Below are 6166 nucleotides of genomic sequence, written 5' to 3' on the forward strand. Positions count from 1 at the left end.
ACTATCATCTGAAGAAATCACAAGTATTTTCCTCTCACATAGCAGGTGCCACAGACATCTCAAAATATCCTTCACCTACCTCATCATTACTTTGAAACTATGGTAATCATTAGAAGTGTGCTAATTTTGCTAGATAACAGGTTAATTGAGATACGCAGATGCTATTGAAACTCAAACTTGCTTTTTAAATGTTTTGGTAATTATATTTCAGTATAATTGGCTTCCTTTATAATCCTACGGATTTTATTTGATGCATTTAAAGCCATTATTTTGAGAAGGATACCATAGGCTTCACCAACTTGCCAAAGGTAGTTACAAGTCCTGGCTAACTCTTGTGCGTTGCTTCATTTAATCCTCATGACGAGTTTTGAACAAGATGTGAGCAAGCTGAGGCTGCCCACCTGCTCTCTCCAAGGCCAAGGCCAGTCTACCTGTACCCACAGCATCTTCTGGAATGCACAGCTGTACTTGCTGGCTCCTCCTCTCCCCTCCTGGGATCACCCATCTTCCCACTTGCCAGGGCCAGCTCTGCTCCCCAACCCCCCAGAACTCACATGGACCAGATCCATTCCCAGAGCTGGGGAATTGAAGATGAGTCAGGGACTTCAATGGTCTGAGAATCTTGCTAAGGACTCAACCTGTGAGTTAAAAGCCTTTTGGAACTTGTAGATTTTTAACAATGTCCAATAAGGGGGAAATGCTGCTCCACACAGGCACTGAGCTCTGCTCTGTTTTCTCTCAGCCTCCTCCACTAGACTGCATGTCCCAGGGTTACTAGGACTGGGTCGGTGGTGTTTGCTGTTGTTCTCCCAGTGGCCAGCAGACATCTGGCATACAGGAGGAGCTATGACACTGTGGTTGAATGAATAAATGAATGAACAAATGTACTCATTTCATCCATGGCTAATGTGGCAGATTGCATTTTTTTAAATGGTGCTACCATCTCTTCCATCCCATACCCTCTTCTCCCAATGTGTTTTTGGTTCTCTTACATTGAGAAAGCAGGGTCTGTGTTTCCATTGCCTTGAATCTGGAAAGGTCTGTGACTATCGGGAAGTGACACAAGGTGACTTCCAAAGATAGGTCATAATGGGTAGCACCTCTTCCACCTTGGTTCCAGATGGAACCCAATCACCATGCTGTGAGGAAGCCCAGACAAGCCACATGAGAGGCCACATGCACTTTACAACCAGCAGCCCTAGCTGAGGCCAGAGCTGACAGCCGCATCACCTACCAAACACGTGAGCAACTGGCCTTCAGTGACTTCAGCCCCCATCTTCAAGACTCCTCAACCAGCCCCCAGATGCTATGGAACAGAGACAGTCCATCCCCACTGTGTGCTGCCTGAACTCCTGACCCACAGAATCGTGAGCATAACTAATGGGGGTCATATGCCTCTAAGGCTGGGGAGCTAGTTATGCAGCATGGGTAACTGGGCACAGGTTCAGAGCTGAGAGAGACACCACTCACGTCAGAAGAGCCAGAGGCCCAGGCCTGGAAGGACTACACCTGAGAAGGAATGTACAAGGGCCAATGGGTCCCACAGAGGGGGGCATGCTGGGGTTCCTGCCTAGGACCCACCTGGCTAGTCATCTAGAGATGGTGGCTGGGTGGAAGAGAGGGGCAATTCTGGGGAAGAGAGGGAGAAGTACTGGGAGGGCAACAGGGGCTAGACTAGGGTCCCCCAGGCAGGGGCAGTGCCAGGGACCTGAGCCTGGAGAGTCTTGTGGCCACAGTCCTACTGCTCTAGAGTAAGAGAGGAAGCTTGGCTCATGGGCCCAGGAGGACTTGGCTCTGCTATGCAAGGAGGGCTGCTCAGAACCCAGAAAAGCCCCAGAAGAGACCATGGGGGAGGGAGGGCAGAGAGGTGCACAGCCTCCAGCTCCCCGAGGCAGGCAGCTCTTTCCCTCCAGGGACCCACATCCCTACAGCAGTCTGACTACTCGGCTCCCAGGACCCAGAGGGGACTGCAGGGGCCTCTTAGGCACCAAGACATTCAGGAAGGCACTTTGGAGCAGACAAACCCAAGCCCATCCTGGCTGGGTTGCCCTGACGCTCTCTGAGCCTCAGCAGCTTATCAGTAAAGTGGTGATGTCACCACCTCGCTGAGATCAGAGAGGACCCTTGTGCCAAGTCACCCTTGCAGGGCCTGACTGGCACTCGGCGCTTGCTTGTTTCTTTCTCTTCCTGAAAACAAAAGAAGTTGGGGAAGGTTGGAGAAAAACAGCAGCCCAGGAGGTCCTGCCACAGGGGCAGGAATCTGCCAGGACCTCAGGGTCAGGGTAGCCTCCTGGGGCAGGCCACCCGGCTGGAAGGAGTTGATTCAGCAGAGCTGAGGGTCCACAGGGGAGAGCACATGGCGTGGCGCAGGCTAACCCTCTGTGTCCAAGGAGAGCAGCTGACTGTGTGGTCGGCCAGGCTGTGTGTTCCTAACGAGCAGCACATTTCCACACACTGGATCCTTGACCCTCCTGCCTGGGGAGGTGCTCCCACATTCCCCCCACTCCCTCCTCACACATTCCTGAGCCATCAGCACTACTTCTGGGAAGGGCTGTGAAGGCAGCACTCCCTCTGTGAGCTGTCCCATGCTGCTACCTCCTCGAGCTTTGTTGTCCTGCCTCGTGTCCTTTTGCCCATGTACTGGTATCTGCAAAGTGCTATCACGTTACTTCTTGTTCCATTATCCCATGACTCTGGGGCATGCTCACTTTGACTTAATGTTTTTAACATCCAGGCTGCAAACCTGAGAATCTCTGCAACCGGGAATGAGTCGGAGCTATGGCTCCCAGGCACAGCAGAGCCTACACAAGCCAACTAGAAGAAGGAAGGCTAGAAAAGGCACAGAGAGCAAAAGGGCTCGATGCTACAAGATGCAGGTGTCTGAGGAGCAGCAGGGCAGCTGTGCTGTGTAGTCTCCCAGGGGGCAGCCTCCACTACTCCCGAGCCCATAGTAGAGAAACATCTCAGCTCACGCACAGCTCACCCACCAGGCCTGACAGAACCAGCAGGAGAGTGATGTTGCCACTGCTCCCAGGGACTGCTAAGAGGCAGCAGGGATCAGTACTGCAGACACTGATTCTCTTCCGAAGCATCCCTGATGCTGGCAGGACAGCCACAACCTTGATGCCATTGGCCACTCAGCTTCAAGGCTCCTCCAGAAGGGGGTTCCAGGCCCTTCTCACAGGGTCAGATTAAGATTCTTTTTGGAACATATTTCCTTACAAGAAAAACATGCAACAGGAATCTAGCTGGTCCTAGGAAGTGTGATAGTGGTTTCCACCAGGAAGGAGATCCCTACCAACTCTGCTAAGTGCCCAGAACCCCTTCACACCACCATTCACTCCTGCCAGGGAAGGCCTAGACCCACACTCACATGCAGAGTTGACGTTTGAACTGATGAAGCAGTGTTCCCACTGCAGCTTGATTCACTTCACAGCCTGGCTTTGTTTTCAATATGCATAGTTTTCTATTGCTACCACTGTCGAGGTGTTCCCAGGACCTCTCTCAGTTGACAAGTCAATAAGACTCACAAAACTCAGAAAAGCTGCTGGTACCCACAGTTTTGGTATGTTGCAGTGATAGGATAGAAGTTGAAAGCAGCAAAGGGAAAGGGCGCACAGGGTGGCTCCAGGAGATACCGGGCACAAGCATTCAGTGTTCACTCCCAGTGGGGTCACATGGACAGCATTTAAGTCTCCCGGCAAGGATATGTGACTACATGTGTGCAGTGTGGCCATCCAGAGTGTTTTCTGGGGGTCAGTCCCACAGGCATGGAGAGCACATGTGAATGACCTTACTGACTCAGTCTCCAGCCCCCAGCAGCCAAACTATACACAGTGTGGCTCAGGACCTAGACAAAGAAAACAAGCACTCATCATTGTTATGGGCTGAATTGCATTCCCCCCCCAAATGTTTTATGCTGAAACCCTGACCGCCAACACCTTGGAATGTGACTGTATTTGGAGATGGGGACTTTAAAGATGTGATTAAGTTAAATGAGGCCGTTAGGGTGGCCCTCATTCAATCTGACCAGTGTCCTTACAAGAAGAAAAAATTGGGACACACAGAGACACCAGGGGAAGTGTAAGTACAAAGGAAAGACTGTGTGAGGACACAGCAAGAAGGTTCCCATCTGCAGGTTGAGAGAGGCCTCAGGAGAAACCACACCTGCCAACACCTTGATCTTGGACTTCCAGCCTCCAGAATGTGTGATAATAAATTTCTGTTGTTCAAGCTGTCCAGCCTCTGATTCTTTGTTATGGCAGCCTGAGCAGACAGAGACAGTCCTAAATCACATTGTATGAACTGTCCAGCATGGCCCAAAGCCTCAGCTATACAAAAATATACAAAGACCCTCTTATCAGGCAAGATATTCCAAGCGCTCAGAAGTTATGCCCCAGGAGCTGGGAAGGGCAGTCCTAAACAACTTGGAAAGGGCAGGGTTTGCACAACCCAGGCCTAAAGAGCTAATCCTTTACTGTGCACAGCTGGAACAAATCACCACTGCTTCCAAGGCCTAAGGCAACAGAAATTCATTATCTTCTAGTTCTCCAGGTCAGAAGTCCACTGCACAGAAATCAAGGTGTTGGCAAGCCGGGTTTCTTACTGGCAATTCCAAGGGAGCATCAGGTTCCTTGTGGTTGTAGGACTGAGGTCCCCATTTTCTTGCTGGCTGCAAACTTCTAGAGGCTGCCCACAGCCCTTGGCTCACAGCTCCCTTCCTGTATCTTCAAACCAACAAGGGCAAGCCCAGTCCTTCCAGTGTTGTGTCTTGTTAACCTCCTTCCTCTATCTTCCTCTCCTACTTTTTAAAGGACTTAGATTTGACCCTTCTGGGATAATCTCCCCATCTCAAGATCCTTAATGGAATCACATTTGCAAAGTTCCTTTGCCATGTGAAATAACATATTCCCAGATCCTTAGAACTAGGGGCTGGACATTTGCTGGGGGTGGTCTCCCTGATGTTTCTATCTATGGAAGGCAGGCTCCACTGAAGATCTAAAGCCCTCCTCAATAAACCTGGGAAACTCTAAGGGGTTTTCAGATTCCTGGTCCCCAGTAGCTCTGGCTGCCTCATCCCACTGACTTCTCTTCTAACATTTCTGAGTTACATTGCTGTTTGTAATCATGCCCTGGCAATGACTGAAAGACAGGAAACACAGGAAGATCCCCCCATGACTGCACGCAAACCTCTTGCCATGGCACAGTGCACATTCCTGGACTGAAATGTATTTGGTTGAGCCATGCCATGCTGAGACTCTTCCCTCCTGTCTCTCCTCTGCCTCCTTCCTTCAGGAGAAAACTAAAAACAATCCTCCCATTTGCTTATGCAAATCAACTCCACTCTGCCCATTTCCCACCTACACCCACAGGGCCTCCTTTGCATGGCCCAGGACCAGCCAGTATAGCCCCTTTCCTCCTCCCACCTCTGCCTCTGGCGTGGGGGCAAGGGGAAATACAGTCAGGGTGCTAGTTCCTGACAGCCCCACATTTTGCACTGGAAATCGATCCACCGATTTCAGTTAACCATAGGATCATTTCCATTACATAAAATTACTAGGGTCAGTTGTAGCAGGTACTTTCTTATGGGTGGGTGATACATACCTCACTACTGCTGAAGGAGTAGAGAATGAGCCCTGAGTGGTATATTTGGGTTGAGTGCTGTCTGGGCCAAGAATAGCAAGTGCAAAGGCCCTGAGGGGACATGTTCCTGACTCATTTGAGGAGTAGAAAGGAATCCAGAGCAGAGTGAGGTCAGGGGATAGAAGGGTAGGGGATGTGCCCAGAGACCCTCAACAGGATGGGGCACATGAGGCTTTGAGAAGAATTCCAGTGACATAATTTGGAGGCATTAGCATGTACCTATTTCTCAAAACCATGAGTTCAAATGAGACCCCAGAGAGAGTGAGTAAAGATGGAGGAGAGAAGAGAACCAGGATGTAGCCCCAGGGCCTCCAACACGTCTGGGTCAGGAAGATGAAGAGAGGCCAGGAGAGCAGATAGCAAAGGGTGGCCATGGAGGGGGCAAAGAGCAAGAGGACAGTGACCTGGGAGTGGCCAGCTGTGTCCCGTGCTGCTGAGAACCAAGGGGGCAGGTTGGCAACCCACAACAGCCCTCACGTCTCAAACATGTCCCCAAATAATGGCCAATGTCATCTAAAGGGAT

This window comes from Halichoerus grypus, chromosome 4 (assembly GCF_964656455.1).
Source record: "Halichoerus grypus chromosome 4, mHalGry1.hap1.1, whole genome shotgun sequence".
Taxonomy (NCBI): domain Eukaryota; kingdom Metazoa; phylum Chordata; class Mammalia; order Carnivora; family Phocidae; genus Halichoerus; species Halichoerus grypus.